We start from the raw sequence: 21,565 nt of genomic DNA on the forward strand, positions 1-21,565 counted from the left end.
GGGGTCCTGCAATGAGGCTTCGGCAAGGGGCGGCATAGAAATGTTATAATGATGATGATGATGATGATGATGTCCCTGCATTGGCTCACTCCTGGTGCAGAGATGAGACAGACCCATGTACCCTCAGAGGACGCTGGCTGCTGGCTCTTCCAGAAGTGCACATGCGTGGGTGGGGGTCCTCCCTTGAGGGTGGATGCACCTTTCTTTATAAGCAAGCCTTCTTGGTTTGCAAGAGTGAAACGGGCCTTTTGGCGGTCTGGGAAGCTGCTGTCAAGAATCTCCCAGTACATGCAAAAGCTTTCGCTGACTCCCTTGTTGTGCTCACTTTCGGCAGCAGCCGGCTTGAATGTACTGTGTTTTTGCTTACTGGGACAAATGCACCCATTCAAACAGCCCTTGGTGAATAAGTGCAAGGTCTTGCACTTGGGGCATAGGAATGGGCATCACATGTACAGGTTAGGGGACAAGTGGCTGGAGAGCAGCACTTGTGAAAGGGACCTCGGGGTGCAGGTTGACTGCAGGCTGAACGTGAGCCGGCAGTGTGATGCGGTGGTCAGAAGGGCGAATGCCACCCTTGGTTGCATAGCCAGAAGTGTGGCTTCTAGATCGAGGGAGGTATTACTGCTACTCTATATGATTCTCGTGCGACCGCAACTGGAATATTGTGTTCAGTTCTGTGCCCCCCATTACAAAAGGGATATAGCCAGGTGGGAATCGGTGCAAAGAAGGGCCACAGGGATGGTGTCCAGATTGCAGGGGAAGCCGTATGAGGCAAGGCTGAGGGAACTGGGTCTCTTCAGCCTGGAGAAGAGGAGACTCAGAGGGGATCTATTGGCAATATACAGGTATGTGGGGGGGTGTCACACAGAGGTAGGTAGAGACCTGTTCTCCCCTGCAGAGGAAGGCAGGACATGCTCCAACAGAGCAAAGCTCAGGAAACCAGGTTCAATTTGGGTGCCAGGAAGTACTTCCTGACAGTTAGGACCCCAAGAGTATGGAATGGACTTCCATGGGAGGTGGTTGAAGCCGCATCAGTGAGGCTGTTCAAGGATAGGCTGGACATGCATGTGGTAGGCATGTCATGAGAGGAGCCGCTGCACCTGGGGGTCAGACTGGATGGCCTGGGGGGTCTCTTCTGGCATGCTCTGTTTCTGTGAAGCCCCTGCGTCATTGGCCCCAGTGTTTCCATACCTGCCCCGTGTAGACACAGAGCCAAGCACAGATCCCCACCTGGCCTCTCTGGGTTTGATTAGAGGCCCAGCTTGGCACTGGGGAGGAACCAGCCTCCAGCTGGCTGGAGTGGCAAGGAGCAGCAGGAGGAGGCGGGCCCGTTGGGAGGGCCTTCTGGAGCGTCCTCCAGGCAAGACTGAGTCGGGAGTGAGCGGTGCCCCGATTGTCTTGGGCAAGTGCTGCTTGCGCTACGGTGTCTTGGAGCCTCCCGACAGGGTTGGATGAGCTCTGGAGGGGCCACCTGCCATTCACCCACAGATTGTCTTATGGCGGAAACACTCCTGGGCGAGTGCCCCCCATATTTCCAGCATTAATCATTGGCATGCCGTGGCCTCCCGTGATACCGAGAGGCATCTTGTGGCCCTCTGGTGGTCTTGGCCTACAACTCCCCTGATCCCTCCCCACAGACTGTGCATCTGCTGGGTCGCGCCCTCCATCGCCATCGCTGGCCTACCCACCCCTGCTGTACACCAGAGTGATCCCGTCTCATCCATCAGAATGAATTATGCCCATGTGTTTATATATTTGGAAAAGCATCATGTATTTCACTTCCACAATCCAGGTTTTCAAACAGTAGGAGGAGGAATGGCTGTCAGCGCTAGGACCCGGAAGGAGCCAGTACCAAAACATATAACCATATAAACTGCTGGGGCATTAGAGCCTGCCCCCCTCCCCCCCAAAATCCAACCCATACCTGATGGCCAGGTGGTCTTCTAATGCCCTCTCTAGCTTCAGAGGTTACCGCAGACCACGTCAGCAACGTGTATCTGCAGCTATTAGGATTAGAAAGGTGCTTGTTGAAATAAGTGGCAGGTAGCTAGCTTCCTTTCTTGCGTGCTAAATGTTCAAATCCGGGTGATGCCTGAAATCCTGTTTGACAAAAGGATGCAGGAGGGTGGAGACAGTGGAGAGCGGAGTGGAGAGAAGGAGCACCGTGCTGTGCTGCTCTGTCGCCAAACAGGCTGTGCCAGGGCACGCATGAGTGAAATGCCTGTTGCACTGAGCTCACAGGAAGTGAAAACAATGGGAGGAAATCATCTGTCCCTGTCAGCTATATTTACACCCCAGGGGCTCGGTGTCTGGAAACAGCCGCAGGGCCTTTGGCCAAGGCTCGGGATGAGCGATGCAGCTGTTTCCGTTCAGTGGTTCGGAGGGGGCCTCATCCTTCTGTCTATCCATGTTATGAGGCCATGTTGGTCTATCTGTACCACCTTTATTATTTGTGATCTGCTTTAGTCTTGGGGTTCCCTGTTGCTTGCTGAGCTGGAGGATGAAGCTGTGAAGCAAAGTATAGAGAGCCCTGAACCATCAATGGAGAGCTGGTGGACTTGCTCTGTTGTTCCAGCATTCCTAGAGGCTGCAAAAGAGAATTGCAGATTCTAGAGGGAGGTGCTAAGAGGGGAGGAAAAAGGCTGTCTTTGAGGAAAATGGAATTTTTTCCAGTGCTATCAAAATAGCTGTTCATCTCTCTGCATTTAGAGAGGAGACAGGTGCTCCGTGGGTGGTGTGAGCAATGCACAGCCTTCCGACTGCCGTTCTCCAATCAGTAGGTGCTCTGCTCTGGAGAGCATCTCTTCATAGCACTGGAGGGCATGCCACGCCAGTCTGCTTGCGCTCCTGTGTGGTGTCTGCAGCAAAGCCCATCCTTCTGTGTCAGTATCAGATCAGATCTCCTCCCCTTTGGTCTTTGAACTGGCTCCGTCGCATTTTCTGCCTGCTCCCAGCCCCTTGCCCTCAGTGCTTTTCAGAACACCTCCCAACACTGGCTGTGGACAGAGAGCACGCCAAGGCCAGTGGAAGCTGCAGCTGTGGCCGGAGTCAGTCTGAAGGGTGTGAGACTGGGATGACCATGCAGCCCAAAAGGCAGTGGGGGGGACAGGCAGGGAAGCCCGAAGCAAGGTTGGGCGTGCTACAGAGGCTAGCACACCCTTTGCACCCCTGGGTGGGGCCGGTGCAGGGAGCAGAAGGCTGCTGGTTGGAGGTCCGGCTGGTCCTGAAGCCCCCTTTGCTCCCGGGATGAGCGTCCTTCTTGTCACCGGTTGGGATGGAAGAGTGGCTGGTGGGGACTGCGTTTGGGAAGAGCCAAGAGCAGCAGAAGGACTTGCCTGTGCCGAAAGTTACTATTTTATGCATTTCTTGTCTGCCCCAAAGACCTGGGGCAGGTGACTTCAGATTAAAATTGCTGATCAAGTGACCAACTAGAAACTGCGAAAGCGCAGCCAGTAATCATGGGTATCCCTCACGGAGCACTCTGGGGGTCTTCTGAGCACTCTTGTGCTTCGCCTCCATCATCTGTACAGGGAGCCCCTCCCTCTTATCCCCACAGTTGCAGGGGTGGGAACGGCCAGTCAGGGCATGGCAAAGGCAGTCTGCACCTGGCTCAACTTCCTCCACCAAGACTTGCTGAAACGGAAAGGTCTTGAGCCCTCGTGGCTTTGCGGGGCTCTTTGCCTGTGGCAGCCCCCCCGAAACCCCTCTGCACATTCCTGCCACCTGAACGTGGTGCAGCGGAAGCAATGCCCACGCTCTGTGGCAGGAGCCACACTGGCCTGTCCAGCGGGAGCTTGAGCTCATGGACCTGTTGGCCCAGTCCATCCCAGGCGTGACAGGCCGAACCGTCGCCTCGTGCCCGGAAGGCTGCCGCAGTGGGTGCCTGCGATGGGGCCAGGCTGGGCTGCGTCAGCTGAAGCTCCTGAAGAGCCTTTGAGACAGAGCTGCGAGAGAGTCCAGATGGCTGGTTCCAGTCCATTGCAGCTCTGTTTTTAATCTGCAGTCAAACCATCCATTGGCTAATCACTCCAATTATTTGATTAAGAGTGCAAATTGCCGTGCGGGGGGGAAAGCTACAACCAGTTACTAGGAAATACACTAAAGCAACCTGCCAGGCCCCTGGAAGCAGCTGATCCAGGCTGAGGCTAATCTTTCACTCCTCCGCCTGTTCTTTTTCCACCTCACATTCCTGATGAGGTGCTTCCTTCTGTGCCAGCATGCAAGCCTGGGAATAGGGTTGTCTGACGTTGTTGAGGCTCGGGAATGTGCTAGGCACTCTCCAGGATAACACTCAAACCGTGGCTGCCAGGAGGCAAAGCGGGACAACAAGCACTGCTGTGGGGAGATGCTTGTGGCCCAGGAGGACCGGTCCTTTCTGTCCTGTGGGGGCTCAGTGAACAAGGAGGGAGGGGCAGTGTGATAGGAGGCCTGGAGGTAGCACTGGACGGAACGGCAGTCAGAGAGAGCGGGTCGAAGCAGCAGCCGCGGGCGTGAGAGGTCCACGGAGAGAGCCCTCCTCTGCCTGCGCCTTGAGGGGTTTTGTGTAACTGCTTTATATCCTGAGAAACATGGTGACAGAACGGTGCTTGGCTGATGCCTTGTCGAGATGCTTGCCTCCCCAGCCTGCCTGTGGACGGGTGAACAGACCACCTGGCATGCCACACAGGCCTGCAGCATTGCAACTGAGCCCTCCCCTCCCCTCCCCTCCCCTCCCCTCCCCACCCCACCCTCGGTTTTATGCAGATTGCAAGCCCACCAGGAAGGCCCACACCTCTTCCTGGCCTGGGTTGTGGCACCCAAGAAAGTCTGGGGGGTGGCAATGGCTTCCTGTGCAAGAGCCAGTTTCCCTGATCGGAGCCGGCTTTGTTTTGGAAAAAAGAAGCCACATCCATTTGGAGATGGGATTTTGCAGGCCGGCAACCCTAAAGCGAACAAGGCCATCTTCTCTCCCAGTCCTCTTCCCATTGCTGCCTGCCCGGTCGGCATCCTTTGCCAGCTTTTTAAAATAATCAAAGAAACAAAAGCACCCTGGCCAGAAGGAGGGCAAAACTGAATGCAGATTTTCCAGGTGGTTTCATCCTGCCAGAGAGCTGAAAAGCACCTGCCTGCTCTTGGCAGAGAGCGAGCTTGGCTAACAATAGAATCATTCAGTGGGAGCAGATGCAGGGGAGAAGGAAGAAAGGCTCGAGTCAGTGCGCGTGCATGCGCGCGCACACGGACGCACACGCACACGCCCATCCCCATCACCTTTGCGAGCACATCCCGCAGTGGTTTTTCTGAATGATTCCTGCTGTTCCGATTCCAGAAGGCACTGGCAGCTCCTGTGCATCAAAGACAAAAAGGCGCGAGCACTGCTGCAGTGCTCGGCTGTCCACAGAGCATCTCGCATCCTGTGCTGGCACAGCTTGTGTGCGAGGCCGGTGCGAGCACCTGGTGGCCTTTTGACGTCTCCTGTGAAGTCCTACTTTCAAGCAGGGTGAAAAAACATTCCCTATGACCCCCCTTCTCCCGTAATCGTCCTTGCTTTCCTGACGTATAAAGATGGGAAGGATGATCGTTTGCTTCCTTGTGTGAGTGTATATGAATGAAAGGGATTAACGTTATGAAGGAATGCCTCACTGCTGCCACCGAACCCCCCCTGCAAATAAGGGTTGTAGGCTTCCCCGGGGGTGTTGAGCCGGAAGACAAAATGGGGGGAATCCTTATTTGCAGCTGCACCATCCTCTTCACTCACGCAGGCGTGCTTGGGCAACCCAGTGCTAAGAGGAGTGGCTGGAAGCTTCCTCTCAGTGTGTGCCCACCCTTTGGAGGAAGCCTCCACAGTTCCCGAAAATGGGTTCTTCAGCCTTTCTGGCTGCTTCAGGATACCTTTCGCCCTCTAGCTGCCCCTTTCGACGCTTCAGCAGCACCTTCTGAGGAGAGGCGCTGCCCGGCTCTTGCCTCAGGTGTGCCTTAGGCATGCATCATTCCCAGCTTGTGCTGCTCAGGAGGCAGGAAGGGGTATCCATGCTTTTTCCTAGCATGGATGCGCGTGACGCTTGCTTCTGAGGCCTGGATCGATCATCTTGGCCTGTTGCTGGGGTTCCTCCCTGCGGCGCTGAGCTGGGCTTTTGCCCCCGTCTCCCGTTGCATCCGCCATCTGTGTCTGGGCATGTGCAGCATTGTTGCGAGGACAGGGAAACCCGGCTTGTGGTGTCCCCCTCTGCAAGGAAGGCCATGTTGTGAATGTGCCTGAGCATAACCCTCACAAATGGCCTAAAACATGGGGCATAAATATCACCCCCCCCCCCCATTGCAAGAGTGAGGCTGAGGCTGAAAGAGAGCGGGCGGCTTGCCAGAGGCAGCGTGCTGAGTTCGTCATGAGCCGAGGTGTGAACTGAGGGCTTCCTGGCTCGGAGTGCGTGAGCTTGCCCTCTCTCGCAGTAAAAGAACTCGCGGCCATGCCGTAGAAGCCAGTGAATGGGGAATCCAGGATGGACAAGGGAAAATTCGGCTGGGCAGGGGAGTTGCTCCTTCTGTGGAACTCACAGCCTGGTCTTTTGGCGGCCTCTGAAGAGGAGGCGGCAAATCAGTGGGGGATCCTTGTGTTAGATCCTTGTGTTACTTGGCCAGAGGCAGCCCCAGAGCTTGAATCCCCTCCCCTCGGTGTGGAAGCAGAGTTGCTACACGTGCGTGAGTGAGCGGGTGGTTGCCTTTGTGCGCTGCTTTTCCTCTTCCAAAAGCCCTTGCTGCAAATCGGGGTTCTAGACAGACCTTTGGTCTGATCCAGCCCCAAGGCTCTTCTGAAAGCCACCCTGCCAGAGTGCCCTGTAGACCGCCCCCCCCGCCCCCCCCCCCCATGCAGCAGGACAGTGAGTTGGGTCATGCAGAGTAATGATGTGCTAAGCAGGGCTGCCCAGCCAGCTCTATGGTGGAGGCGGCATTTGAGTCTGAGCCAGCACCCAGGGTACTGTGCCGGAGGAGGCATGAAGCACCGAAGGCTTGGACCCTGGCCCGAATGGGTGGCCGAGTCTCTTCATTGGGTCTTGGGGGGTCACTTCCTGCCCCAAGGCCTCTTTTAGGATGCGCTTGCAGCCCAGCAGAGGGCAGGGCGGGGGGCCTCTGCGCCACTCCTTCCTCGTTGGTCTGCCCTGTCAGTGTTGCTCAGCTGCCACTATTTTCAACCCTTCTCTGATGTGCATTGGCTCCTTCCAGTCCCGCTCAGAACAGCTGGGGGGCGGAGGATATGGAGGGTGAGTGGGAGGTGAATGGGGTAGCTATTTTGGAGGGTTTGCTGGGTGTTTTCCAGGCCCACTTAATTTAAAGGGTTGCTGCTGCTCGGCCTTGGTATTTTGAGTGCTGCATCGCCCAGCAAAAGGCCTCCTCTGCAAGCGCTGGGCCTGGGGCTAAGGGCAGTCTTGTTCGGAGGCGGAGCAGGATTCCAGTCCAGACTGGCTGGGAGGCCTTGAACCTGTGGCTTACACATGATTCCTGCATGCACACCGATCAGGGCTTCCAGATGTCATCCCGGGTGCTGTCCCTCTCACGGGTGACTCTGGATTTTCCTGCAAGGCCGTTGGTTGAGGAGAAAGGAGCCTTCACCCTTGGCGTTTGTTCCTGGACGGACGACGGATGTCAGTCGCTGCCCTGCCGCTGTCCTTCAGGGCTGAACACGCGTATGTCCACCTGCTCGGCCCTCCTTGCAGCAGCTGCCAGGCTCTCAAAGGCCGGGGAGCACCGAGCCGGCGGCACGACCCTCCGGACATGGCGCACGCGGCCCTGGGGGCTCCAGACCGCAGTGTGACTGAGACGCTCGGCCCCTGAGGTCACGAGGGCACTGTGCAGCAGTGGCGTGAGGAGCCTGGCCTGAGTGGGGCGGGGTGCCAGTCTGAGTTAGAGACAAGGTGCTGGTGCTGGTCCTTCTTGCCTGCAAGACAGGAATGCTGGGACAGCGAGGTGGCCCTGGTGCATAACAATAGGAGGCAGAAATCAATCAGGCAATAATCAGTGTCATTTACTGCTGAGCTTAAACTGTGGTTAAGGTGTTCCCATGTGAAATAGTTGCTGTTCTGGTGGCCAGGGATACCAGGTTTGCGGGGGGGGGGGGGAGAGGTCCCTGAGGAGTGCCCTAGGCTGCCTCCGTGAATGCTCAGCGTCTCTCTTTTGGAAGGGGGGCATGCTGGCAGGCTGTCTGATCACTGAGGAAGGCATCCGGCAGGCTCACTTTTTGCGGCCAGCACCAGCGTGGTCGACAGGTTTTGATTTTATTAAATTTGATTTACAGCTAAGTAAATCAGGGCACATGCCCACAGCTATCCTTGGGGACTACTTAGGTTTTTGCTTATGCTGCCCCTCCTTGCCTGCCCCCCCACCCCACATGCACATATGGCACCTTGTGTGTAAATGGCAGTGGGAGGGCAGAGAGGTCAGAGGCAGGGACACGCCCTGGGCCTCCTCCTAGCACACACAAGCTGTACACATGCGTGCGCCTGGCGACATATACCCAGTCGAGAGAGGACCCCGCGTGCCTTGAGTCAGGCAACACCGTTCCTGTTCCAGGGGAGCAAAAGTCCTGGAACCAAAGGTGGTGAGAACCCAAGCTGACGCAACCTGCCAAAGGCAGCGTTGGCAGGAGAATTTGCGTTGTTCCATTCTGATTAACTGCAGTCCCGGCCTTCCGGTGGGAGGTTCGATTTGCAGGGTGGCCTTTCTCCTGGACTAGAAAGGTTCACACCTTGCAAGCAAGAAGCAGAGAGAGCTGCCAGTCACCTCTGCACGCTGCAATAGGCCACCCTGTGAGTAAGCTGCATGCTGCAGGGCATTCTCAGAGCAGCCCACAGTATGCTCAGAAACCAGCAGGCTTAGCGGGCACATTCTTCTCCTTTGTCCTCCATCCTACATCCCTGCAGCCTTCATGGCAGAGCCTGGAATGCCAGTCATTTTGGCCTCCTCTACTCCAGCAGTGACCACTTTCTCTTTGCCACTTTTAAAAAGATCAATAAGATGTTGTCTTGGCATATGCAAATGAAGTAATATTTTCTATTTTATTATTTTTGGCCACAGAAAATTGCGCACATCTTTGTAATTCCATCATAATTAGTTGTTGGCTTTTTGCAAGAGTTCATATTTGCACTTAGGGGTGCCCAGTGTATGACCAATAAGTAGGAAGTGCTCCAGAAGGAGAAGGGCCATCTCTCCCACATGCAAGGCAGTCCCCAGCTCTTTTACATTGAAGTGACCCTTGCTTTCATTCAGCCTTTCCCTGAGTCTCCAGCAAATCCAGCCAGAGTTGGCCGCTTTCACAGCTTCCTTTTGCAGCCATTGTTTAAAATGGGTAGAACTCTTATTTCATTGCCAAGTCTCTAAACTTGTGGCAGTTTCCTCTCCATTTTACTTACCTCCCTTCTAAGTCCGCACACATTTCCAAATGTTTAAGAAAACGCTGCAACACAGTAACTGAAACACTAGGAACTGCGAAGGGCAGCTGTTGACTGGACTTTGTGGAATAGAGACTTTATTTTTTGGTTGTGCTTGACCTCCTTGTGGACAACTATCAAGCCATCATGACCCATGATCAACTTTTTGGCGGGAGCAGGTAGATTTCTTCTTTGATATCTGCTGGATGATTGGAGGGGACGTGCTCACCTGTTTCGGACGGAATCCACCCGTCTCGCTTGCCAGCAGACCAGCACAGCAAGACGTAAGGCAAGCTGCGGAGCCCTTGGCCCAGTTGCACCGCTGAGATGAACTTGGCTGCGATGTAGACCAGTTAGGGTGCCCCCCATGGAATGCTGGGACACACCTGCCCGGGAGGCCCATCCCCACATCCACAATTTGTTGCTACTAGAAGCAGGACAAGGCCTGTGGACTCTCAGGATGGGGGTCTGGGAGGATCAGTATGTTCAGGTGATGGCAGAGAGGATCGCAGCACCAGCAACGAGGAGGCACGAGATCAGCTCTTTTCTCAGGCCTTGCAACAAAAATCTGAGACTGCTGCATCACGAGAGAGTTTTTCTCACTGCTGCTCACATAGCTCAGGTGGGTGATCTAGTTGGATACCTCCTGAGTCAGTCTCCTCTTCCCTCCTGCACGCAGTGACTGTTCCTGCAGGCTCTCCAGTCTGCGTTGGACTGACGGGGCCTCACATCAGTGGACCCGGTGGCCACTGGAGGAAGCCCAGCATGCCTGCACTTTTGCCGTTGAGCAGGGAGGGGTTGGCCTGGGTTCCACGGCAGAAGTGCTCCTCCTTCAGTGGAAAGGGAGTCCATTTTACTTGCTTCCCCCTTTTCTGCTGATTGCACATGTCCGACAAAGTTGGCAACAGATAGCATCCTAATCACAGCGGCTTCAAGACAAGAATGTCTTGCGCTGCTTCTCAGCTTAGTAAAAGGTTGCTTCTACCGCCTCGCACTGATCCCAAACTTACTCTCTCAAAAGAGGGGTCCTCTGCAGGACCCGGACATCCATTCGCTCTGATGGACAGCTCTGAGGACCCTTCCATGACTTAGCACCCAGCATCGCGCCCTGCTTTCCAAGCTGTTCTCCTCGCCACTAGGAAGCCAGCCACACAATCATCTTATACTAGCAAAAGGACTCCCTTTTCATCCTTTGCCTCAGTTTGGTAACCCCTTGGGTATCTTCTACATTTTCTTCTCACTGTATTTGTCAAAGGCCTTAAATGTTCTTCCTTCCATGTTTCCTCATCAGTTTACATGGCAATAGATGGGTTTTCCATGTTCTCACACCCATTGGCAAACCAATTTTTCTGGGCAGCATGGAATATGGCACCTCCTGTACATTCTTCAGTGCCCTGATGAAGTGTATTGGTGGTTCCCGTGGCTCTGGTAGTGATAGGTTTTGAACCGATTGCAACAATCAGTCTTCAGATCCTGCCTTGGAAAGGGGCATTCATTGTTGTGACTTTGTGCATTCATAGAGCTAGCAAACGGTGTGAGGTGTGGGCTGATTCCCCTTACTCTGTCATTCAAAGAGACAAGGCCCTGCTCCATTTGGATTTGGCATTTCCGCTGTAGGTCCTCTCAGACTTTCCTCTGGATCTGGACATATTTCTTGCCTGCCTCCTCTAGCTTACCACTGGAGTGGGCCCCGCAGGCTCTTGATGTCAGACAAGCTCCATGAGTTTTGAATGGAGTTTATTCAAAACCCTCCCAGACTCTTTTTGTGCTTCAGGGGAAACAGAAATGATGCATTGTCTCATCCCAGCAACTGATGTCTTGGTTTGCCTAAACCACCAGACCGTCCTTTGACTTATCCAGACTGGAGCTCTCTGGTTCATTAAGGGCATGTTCAACATGTCCATTGCATTTGAGAAGAGCACTCCTCTGCCAGATCGGTGCAGAGTGGCCCTCTGGTCCAGGCCATCTACATTTATCAGGCCACTAAACAGGCACTCCCGTGGAGTCCACTCTTGTAGTCAGGTGCTCCTCCCTTCTGTGTCACTGTGGCAACACCATCACACCTCCAGGAAGCCAATCCTCCACAGCCAATTTGCCTGAATAGGTGATGCCCAGAGACCATGCGGAAGAAAGACAGGTTGCTTGCCTAGAACTGTAGTTCTTGGAGTGGCCATCTGTGCTTTCAGCACAACTCCTGCACTCTCCTCACTTTGGTGTCCATCTCCAGGTCAGTGATTGAGATCGAAGTCAATGTTCTCTGTCTTGGCGTCAGTGTTGGTGCCAAGTCATTTCCTCATTTTTGAAGCAACATTTGGCCATTTCAGGCAACTGAGGCTGTAGTTGGGGACCTGCCACAGATGTCTTTGTTCACACTGTGGGAGAGAGTTGCCACCAAAAATTCCTCAGCTAGCGAAGCTTCCTGGACAAGGCTGCTTGAAGGTGCAGAGCCTGAATGCACAGGTGCCCACCCGGTGAACTGCAGTCACAGGTAAGCAGCCTGTCTTTCTCACGTGGTCCCCTGGACCCCCACACCCACGTCTCCTCCTACTCCCGTCTGGCAGTGGGGAGAGTTGACCTTCAGGAGCAGCAAGTACTTGAGCGGAGGTAGAGGCCGAGTCGAGATGTGCAGTGGGGACTTCCCTTGAGTGGGCTGGTCAGTTGAAAGGCAGGCTGGCTCTGGGTGCATGTCGGGTTTGGTTCTTTGGTAAACAACCCGCGGTCTGCTGCTTGTCGCACCCTCCTGTGGTGGAAATCAGTCTGCCATTGTGCCTGCCAAGTTGCATGTCTCCTGGCTGGGTGGGGGGAGCAGGGTCCCCCTGCAAAAGAGGAGGAGGAGGAGGGGAAGAAGAGGAAATTGGGAAGGAGGAGCCTAGGATGGAGGAGGAAGGATGGGAGGAGGAGGATCAAGGATGGGGAAGGAAAGATAAGGAAAATCCTTCATGTTTCCTGAGCACCAGCAGAAGGGGTTTGAAATAAATTATGCCAGTCTTGCCTCTTGCATAGAAGACGGGTATGTTAGATGCAGCGTTATGTTTTAAATTAGCTCCGTACTGGGATCCCCTTAATGCCGGCAAGAGTGCATGCCTGCCAGCAAGGTGTCTGGTTCCATGCCCTGCACCTGAACAGCTCCATGCATGCCCCTCTTTGAAACGCAGTGGCCCTGCGAGTCAAACGGAAGCAAAAACAAGAGGCTTGTGGTTTTCTTATGATGGCCAGGGGATGATGGCTCAGGCAGGCAGGCAGAGGCTGGGCACGAGAATCCAATCCAGCTTGATATTTTGGTATTTTAATGGAAATTGCTTTTAGGCATTATCTGTTTTTCTGTTTTAAGTCTTTTACTTTAAATCACCTTGGGTCTTTCTAAGAGAATGACTTACACGATTCAATAAATAATATTAAGTTAATCATTATCATTCAGCTGTCCAGATTCTGCCTGGAAAGCAGAAAGAACTTCCTGTTAGAGGAGTACAGTAAGGAACCGTTGACCTCCACCGGCTGTGCAGCTCTCCCACCCGGGAGGCTTCAAGAGGCTGTTTGGTCTCGGTGGCCTTGTAGGCCCCTCTAGGGAAGGTTTTTCATAGCACTGGAAAATTTGCTGCCTTACCTCTCTGCCTGTGAATTAATAAATGCATTAAAGTGTCTGGGCAGGTAACGAATGCAGTGTGTAGCCTCAAGCCCAGTCCTCACTTGAGAAAGTAAGTCGGGAAGAAAGTGGCTTCTTGGCTGTTTACTTCCAACGGCCAAATTGTATTAAGAAGGACCTAAACATACCCCTCCAAGGAGCCTCCTCGAGAGGCCTGCCTGTGCCAGCATTTTGCTGTTCTCTGGAGGAGCTGCTCCGCAATTGTTCCACGGGAGGTGAGAAGCCATAGGTCTGCCGGCAGCCTGTGCGGGGGCCACGTGTAGGCAGAGCGCATAGCTTCCCTGGAAAGACTGGCTTCTGGTGAACGTGTGGGAGGGTATCCATGGCCTTTCAGGAATCCATGGAAGCTTCAGCACTCTTGCTTGTGAAAGCCCGCAGCAGGGCTTTGAGCATAATGGGTTCTATCAGTCTGTGGGGAACTCTGTAGGAATACGTTCTAATGAATGGAGTTCACCTCCTTATTTTATAAGGCGATTTTGGTTCTGGTCTGTCACTGACCTGGCAAGGAACAGCTACAAGGTATTCTTTCCTTCCAACTAATTAATTAAAATATTGCTACCAAGACAGCAACATTGCTACCAAGATACTTATCCACATAGATCATTTGCCTTCTAAGGATCCCAGCATTTTATAATGTTTAGAATGGAGACCTGTTTCAGTTTGGCTTGCGAGAGGAGCTTGGCCAAGCACTCACCAGACCTCCGCCCCGCAATCTGTTATCAGTCCTGTGGCTTAGTTCAAGAGCATACAAGCTGACCTGGGTGGTCTACTGTTTGTCACGGCTGGGCAAGCCCTGGGATGCTGGAGCTGGGGAAGAGCTACTGGGCAGACACGTGTTCCGGCACACCTTGTCAAAAGCCCCCTTCTGCAGATTTGGTTTAACAGGACAAATCTCTTTCATGTCATGAAATGACAGAATAAAACCTTTGTTGTAAACTCAGGCCTTGAGGTTTGCTTGAATTAGCTGTTGGGGTTTTTTTACTCACCAGCCCAGCTGTGAAGCCTCACAAATAAATTGTGAAATTAGCTGACATGCCATCCACTTGTTCTTCCACGGCACACTTCTAAATTGTTGCTAAGGGATGGAGAGATTGGAAGCTCTGTCAGCAGGTAAATATAGTTTGTATCACATCTGGTTGCTTGGTAGTTCTTTCTGTAGACCGCTGAGCAAAATGCAGGATGAACCAATGTTCCCACCTGTGCTTCAGAAATACTAAACTTGGGCCAGGGCCTCCCAAAGTTTGGGCAGCCTTGGTCTTCCAGGTGGTCAGAAACCCATCCCTCTGAGCTTCTTCCAAAGGCCCAGGGATGCTCACGATTATGTATCTATGTACGTGTTTCACTTTCATATCAGCCAAGAGCCACAAGGCTCTCATTGGATGATGTCGAGGAAGGTTGTCATCAGTGTCCAGTCTTCCTTAGAGCTACGCCTCGTGATGAGCACTGTATGTCACCCAGGCAAAACGCCCCTGTAGATATTAGGAAAGGGGAGCGGCCAGGGGGCTGCAAGGCCAGGACCAAACGGGCGGCCTCTGCCTCACCCGTGAAATCCAGTTCTCTCCTCCTTACAACCCGCCCTGGGAAGGGGCAACTCACGGGGGCCCAAAGACCCTCCGGCCAAGCTGCTACTGCTGCTCTTCCTCTGCATGGCTAGCACTTGGCTGGCACAGGAGCAGGGCCGCCCCTTTGGAAGGCAGGAGAAAGCCGAGGAGGAGCCGGGTGGACGGGCATCGCAGCAGCTTCCTCACCTGTTGGGCGGCGGGGCTGATGTGGGAAGGGAGGAGGGAAAGCAGCGGCGCAACACTCTGCCTTGCCCCTTCCGGCTCCACTGCCTTCACCAGGCCATCCAGGCATCAGGATGGGTGGCCAGGGGGTGGGGGGCAGCCCTCCCTCCAGCACTGAGCCCTGGAATTGATGCCTGCCCTTGGCGAGGGCCTTGGGCGTCACAGGCAGGGCGCAGTGGGTCTCTCAGGGGGGCGACGCTGGCAGCCCAGAGTCCGTTTTCTCCCTGCCAGTTCTGAGAGGAGACGAGGTGCACCACAAATGCTCTTGAGGCTCAAAGCCTTGTGGCCTTTGAGGCCAAGCAGGCAGTTCTGGCCTGCTCGTCTCCTCTGCACGGAAGTCCTGCCAGAACCCTGGGAAGGCCAGCATCTGCTTTATGCCCCCACTCCAGGACGAGCGACTGCCCCATCCGGCTCCCGAACATCTAGTGAAGACCCCAGTGGCCCTGGCCACCGCTCTGGGCTCCCCCAACTTGCACCCAAGAGGATCCAGCACGGGCCGCATGACGGCCAGCCCTTGTTTCCCCTCACACGGGGGTGGGTGCGCCTCCTAAGGAAGTCCACACCAGAGGAGGACCACCTGCTAGGGGGGAGGCAAGGAGAGGGAGGCTCTGGCAGAGGCCCGGAGATCTTTTGCCGGACATTTTGGGCCCTGGGTCACTTGACTTAGGAATGACTGCATGCCTGCTTGGAATTTCAAAATGGCCACCGTCTCTCAGATGCCAGGAGGACTGTTGCCTTGCCACCGTGCCCTTTCATGGGGGCTCTGTTGGGGAGGTGGTGTAACATCTGTTCGGTCCCGGTGGTTTAGGATACTATAGAGGAGTGGCATACAAGGCCTGTTGAAGTGGCCTGTAGGAGCGATTCTGGCAGCTTCCCTGGGCCGTTGTGCCTGTCCGAAAGAACAGAAAATGACGTCTCTTCCACAGAACAGGGAACGGGATCCGCTCCCACAAAAGGTTCTTTGGGGAGGCAGGGGGCCTGCTTCCCCCACTGCCCAGTTTCTCCTCTGGGGCCAGCCAGGCGGAGTGACCTCCTACGAACAGGAATGCAAAGGGCCCCCCACCCTCCATTTTGTCTTCCGTTCTTGTGGATGCACAAGCAGCCACTCTTGAGCGGGTGGCAGCGCTGCCAGACGGGCTGGAAGCAGAGTGGGCTGAAAAGGACCTGCGGTAGTTGGGAAGTGAGGCTTCCATGCGTCCGTAGTTTGTTCGTCTGAGTGATGTTCAGGCCACTTTTACACACAAAACCCTCTCCGGTGGCCTGCAGAGCCCCTGCCCCGTCACTGACACCCCCCTGGAAAACCCGAGCCAGTCAAGGCCCGCTCCTCCTGCCCTGGAATCCCATGAGGGAAGGGCTCTCCCACCGGTTCTTGAAGGGGGGAGGAAAGATGCTTTGTATCCTTGCCTACCAGAATCAAAACTTTAGGCACCACTGCAGGACGGGCTGAAAAGAAATGCTGCAGCTTTCAGAGGCTGGCGCTCAATGTTGCTTGCAGACACGGTGGCATTTTTCCAAGGCTGTCTAGGAGGGTTGAAGTGATGCCAATTTAAAGCAAGTATTTCAGGATAGTCAATTTGCATGACAAAGATTGGCCGACATCTATATTGTTGTCACCCTCTTTAATTGCAGAGGAGGGGGCAGAGCAGGAAAATACTCCCCCCCCCCCAAACAGGGAATGTATGTTGGCACTCCTTTTGTTGGCATGTGACCTGGTGAGGAAATAGCAGAAGAATTTCTGGCTGTAAACTCAACACATTATTCGTTATAAGTGTGGGGGGGAGGGAACCCTTGCACGAAATGCCTGAGATTCTTTCAACAGGAAGACTGGGGAGTGTTAGCCCCTCACAATTTGAGGGACAGGCGCACAGAGGAGCTGCTCGGGTGAAACCGTTGGGCAGGTGTTGTTTCAGCTGCACCCAATTACTGCAGCCGGCCCAGCCTTTCCCTTCTGTGCCTGCAGTGTCTGGCCGTCTACCGTGCCCTTGCGCCAAGCAGAGGAAGGGCTTGTAGGGGCTCCTGGAATGTCTGTGCAAAGGAGACTGTTGGCAGCAAAGCTCTGGGGGGGGGGGGGCCCTGGCGGTCTTGCTCAGCCTGCGTGCGCCCTGCAGCTGGGGCGGCGGGGGGGGGGGGGGTGAAAGGGGATCCACCTCTCGTCCTGCATGGCTGGCAAAGTGGATCCTGGTGCAGGAGTGCATGCTGGATCACTGGGGCTTGGGCCTCTGTCTCTTCTAAAGGGGTTCTTTGTGTGTGCCTCCATTTCAGAGGCAACCAGCTGGTTGCCATGTTACCACCTTTGCCTTGGAGGAATAAATCCTATTGAAAATAGGACTGATGAGCAGGGATGGCTTCTTTCACACACACCTCCCGCCCAAGCTGTGTGGGTTGTGCACCTGCTCGCTGTTTATAGCACACCTGTGCTCTGAATTGTTTACATGGATGGGAAGGTGGCTTCTTGTTGGGGAAGGAGGGCTGCCTGTGCTTACCTGGAAAGGGAAATGCACCCCCCAGCCCTTCATGCACGTGGGGTGGGGGTGGGGCCAACCCACACTTTTACAGGCCACTTTGTAGCCTCCTAATGGGACGCTGTAAAGTGCGGTCTGTTGCAGGGGGCCTGTGTTCTCTCCAGTTGTGCTTTTTGCAGAATCCTGGGCTTTGGCAGAGCTTGTCCTGGATGCAAGTGGCAGAGCTTCCCTGGACGCAGCCTGGGCAAGGCCCTTTGTAGGCCGAAGTCCTGCATTGCTCCACAGAGGCCCCTGCGGCATGCCAGGCTCGCCCGGTGTGCAAGTGCTTGAAAAATGTGGCAGCTCTGCATGAACAAGGCATAATTAAGTGTTCTGAGCATGAAGGAGCCAGAGCCTCGCATGACAAACACCTGCGCAGCATTTCTGCAGCTGGATTCCCATTGAGTCATCCTCCCCTGATTTGTGCAGTGAAACGAGAAGGCTCCTTTGCATGTGCAGCTAGTCCCCTCGGCCTTCGCTCGCAGTGGGCTTTGTTTCTGCAGAAAGGGTTCATTTGGTGAAGAAAGGAGCACATGCTCAGAGGCACTCCGTGTTAACATGACAGTGAGGAATACTGCTGAGCCGTAGGGTCCAGATGGAGGCCCTGCCACGTGTTCCTGAGGGATCTGGCCCAGTCCTTCATGGAAGGGGGATGGCCCCGCAGTGGCCTCGTGGGTGGTGGCCACAGGGACACTTTGGGCCGCGTTTCATGCGGGTGGCAGAGCCCTCATTGCCTCTTCAACCATGGCGAGAGGGAAACACAACATAGTTCTTCACCTCCCTTCACCTGGTTTGTCTGTTGCTCCCAGTACTGAAACCAACAAGAAAACACAACAAAGCTTTGCCTTTTTGCACTGCTTTCTAAGACAAGAAGAGACGGCAGTGAGAAAAGAAGTTTGTTTGGCCCTCATTAAAAATGTTATCCACCAAGAGAGGGGCTGAGAAAAATGGTTTTGAAATCAAAAGGTGGAATTTTAGCCCAGTCTGATGCATGGAAACTTTCCTCAAAAGCCACGTCCTGCTGTCTGGCTTTGTTTGGGCCACCAGGGCCCAGATGCTTCTGTCCCCGTTGGCAAGGCAGGGCATGGGGGCAGCAAGCTGGGCTGACAGGCCTGCTGTTGGTTAGCCAGGAAGGACGGAGGAAAGATTTGCCCCCTTGCTTTGGCAAGGTTGCACCTTGGTAGCAGCACCATTTTGATGTGGAGCAGTTAGACAGGTGACCTCCCTCCACCTTCCTATTAATCTGCAGGTTTATTATACTCTCCTCTTCTGGAAAAAAAAAAAATCCAGTCTCAGCAGTTTTCAATAGTAAAAATAAAAGGACTAGGAAAAGGGGGGGTCTTTCAGTATGTGCAGTGTCATCCTTACCCCCATTTGCTCAGCCTTCAAGCTCCAACGTGGTGCCCTCAGGCCAGCTGGCCAGGGGCGGGCGCGCTCGAGCAGGGCTCTGCATCCATGCACTCTGCTGAAGTCAAAACGGGGTGCACGGCGTTCCTGGTATGATACCGACTATATCTATATCGCGCCTTTTTCCTGCGAGGTCCCCAAGGCGAATTTCATAGCGGCTCCCTCCTCACCGCGGCCGAGCTCCGGGGAGAGGGGCGCCCACTTCCTCCACTGGAGACCCCCGGGGCGCGGCTTAGCCGCCGACGGCGCAGCGGTGGCCTTTCGCGCGGCGCGGCGCGGCGCGGCGCGGCGCGGCCCGGCCCCGGGGGCTTTTCGAGCTTCGTCTTGGGTCCAGCTTGTCCTGAAGGGGGTGCAGGGAAAGTTCCTCGGAGGAGCGGGAGAGGGCGTCCTTCCTGCATCTGCCGCGGATCTGGAAGATGGCAGAAGCAAGGCTGGCGCTTCTGCGCTCGCCGCCTAAAATCCGATCGCAGCAACCGCCTCTCCTTCCCGGGTCGGGGGGCGGGGGGCGCGCTGGAGCGCCGCGGAAGGGCGACCGGGCGCCACTGCTCTTTGTCGAGGGATGTGTGCTGCGCCCCCTGCCCCAGTCAGGAGGCGGGGGCGGCTGAGAGGAGGCGCGGAGGGGAGGTCGCTGCTCCGCCCCGCCCGCAATGGGCACGGTTCCTTTTCTACTCCCCTCCCCCGTCTCCCCCAAAAGCCCTCCAAGTGGGGGGGTGGCGGGGGAGAGGCGGGCGAAAGGGGGGGTCGGCGTGGCTCAGCTGGCTGTCGCTTTTTCCGACGCCGAGTCGCCCGCTCCCTGCCTGGCGCGGCTGGCTTTCCACGCCTCGATCCGGCCGTTGCGCCTGGCCTTTCCGGGCCCGCCTGGGGCGCGCTGGCGGCGGTCCCCGCCCCTCCGCTTTCCATCGCCTTGCCTTGCCTTGCCTGCCGGTCTCCGCCTCCTTCCTCCCTTCCAGCGCCCCCGCGCCTCCATCGCTATCGCTTCCCCCCTGCTGGAGTTGGAAGCGCGCTGGCCGAGCCCGGATCGCGCACCCCTGGTTACTGGGCTGCAGCTCACCCGCCGGCGTCCGGCTCCCGGGGGCGGGCCGCTGCCGAGAGCCAGCGGGCCGGGCCCCCGCCTCCGAGGGCGAGGAGGAGGAGCGGCGGCGTGCCAGCCGTCGCCCCCCGCCTTGCCTCCCTCCAGCGGAGCCGGCCTCGCCGCGTAGCCTTTTGTTCCCCCGGCAAGAAGTTTGTGCGCGAAGAAGAGCCGTGACAGCTGCAGCCGCTCTCGGAGGAGGCGGAGGCGAGCCCGGCGGCTCTGCGCGCTTGATATGCAGCCCACGGCTCGGCTCGGCTGCCCGGGGAGGCGGGCCCCGGCGCCGCGCACAAAAGGCTGCAACTAACTTCCCTCCCGGCGAGCCGGGGCGGCATGGAGCAGCCCGCGCCGCCCCCGCGCGCCCGCTAGCCCAGGCGGCCGGGGAGAGCGGCGCGCCTTGCCGCGCGGACGTGGCGGCGACTCGCGGCGCGCCTTGCCGCGGGGGCTGGAGCGGCCCGCCGAGGATGCTGCGCGGACAGGAAGCGCCCGACTTGGCCCGACATGAGGAACTTCCTGCCGCGGGAGCGCGAGGGGAGTCCGCCGCCGGGCGCCGTCCGAGCCAGCAGAGCCGCGCCGGCGGGCGAGGCGAGGCGCAGCGGCGGCCGCCCCGCGGCCGGGGACGCGGCGGGGCCGGGGACGCGGCCTCTGCGGAGCGCGGCGCTGCCCGGGCATGAGGGCGCTGGGGAAGCCGTGCCTTTGTTCCGCGCGGAGGGCGCGCTCCTCGGGCGCCTCCGGAAGGATGCGGGGGAGCCGAGCCGAGCCTTCCGTAGCTGTGCCGGCGGCCCGAGGCCCCTTCGGAGCTGAGCGGGAGCGGGAGCGGGAGCGGCCCCGGCGGAGGTCGCTGGCACGCCCGCGGGCGCTTCCACGGGCTGGACGAGACGTGCGCCTGTTCGCCTTACGCTGCCGGCGCTGACTTCCCTTCCGCAGGAGCCCCGGAGTGGTTCCCTCTTTCCTTCCAGAAGAAGATGATTTTGCTGGCTGGAATCTTGTTGAACTTACTGGAATACAAGCTGCGGCCTCCACGTCGTTTTAGAGACTTTCTTGTTATTTTTCAGAATGTATGGCTTTTTGCTGAGGATGGAAAGCTGACAATGGGAGGGTGATTATTTGTGGGACTCTTACTTTATTGTGTGTTACTTGAAATTATTCTGAGTGTTTTCCTTGTGAAGCATGGGCAAGCCACTCAGCAGGCCTGACTGTTTAAGGCAGAGTCCTGCTTGCTTGGGGAAAGGCGAGGACGAGGATGGGTATATAGAAGACTGCTATGTGCCGCAGAGGTCCATCTACGACACCATGAGGATAAACGAGCAAATTGACCAGGGGCCCAAGCTGAACCAGCCCTCCAAGAGCACCTTAGAAAAAGGGGATGGCAGCACAATTTCTAGTAATGGGACTCTGGGGGCACCCAGTGCCTTTGAATCCAAGGCAACAGAGAGCAAAAAGTTAGATGAGAGAGTAATTTTCGATGCCTTGAAACTCAGCAGTGACGTCTCCAAGTCAGCACCAGCACCCCCGAGGCGGCGTCCAAACCTGGAAAAGAAGGAGAACATCAACAGGCGGTCTTGGAAGTCATTTATGCCACCCAATTTCCCTGAGTTTGCAGAAAGAATCGAGGCCTCCTTGAGCGAAGTTTCAGAAGCTGGAGCTTCCAGTCCATCCTTGCAAGAGAAGCAGGGCTCTGCCGTGCTGCTGGCCGAGATCTCTGTGCAGGACAATCCTGGGGAGTCGATGTCAGAACCACTGACTATGGAGCACGTCTGCAAGTT

The 21,565-nt window shown here is 56.0% G+C and overlaps 1 protein-coding gene across 17 annotated transcripts in view; it reads left to right on the forward strand.

Annotated features, from left to right (window-relative positions):
* Window positions 1–21,565, forward strand: part of MACF1 (microtubule actin crosslinking factor 1) — a 291,688-nt gene that overhangs the window by 208,456 nt on the left and 61,667 nt on the right. The window lies entirely within an intron of this gene.

The sequence above is a fragment of the Varanus komodoensis genome, unplaced genomic scaffold (genome assembly GCF_004798865.1).
Source record: "Varanus komodoensis strain SLA01 unplaced genomic scaffold, ASM479886v1 scaffold103, whole genome shotgun sequence".
NCBI classification, from domain to species: domain Eukaryota; kingdom Metazoa; phylum Chordata; class Lepidosauria; order Squamata; family Varanidae; genus Varanus; species Varanus komodoensis.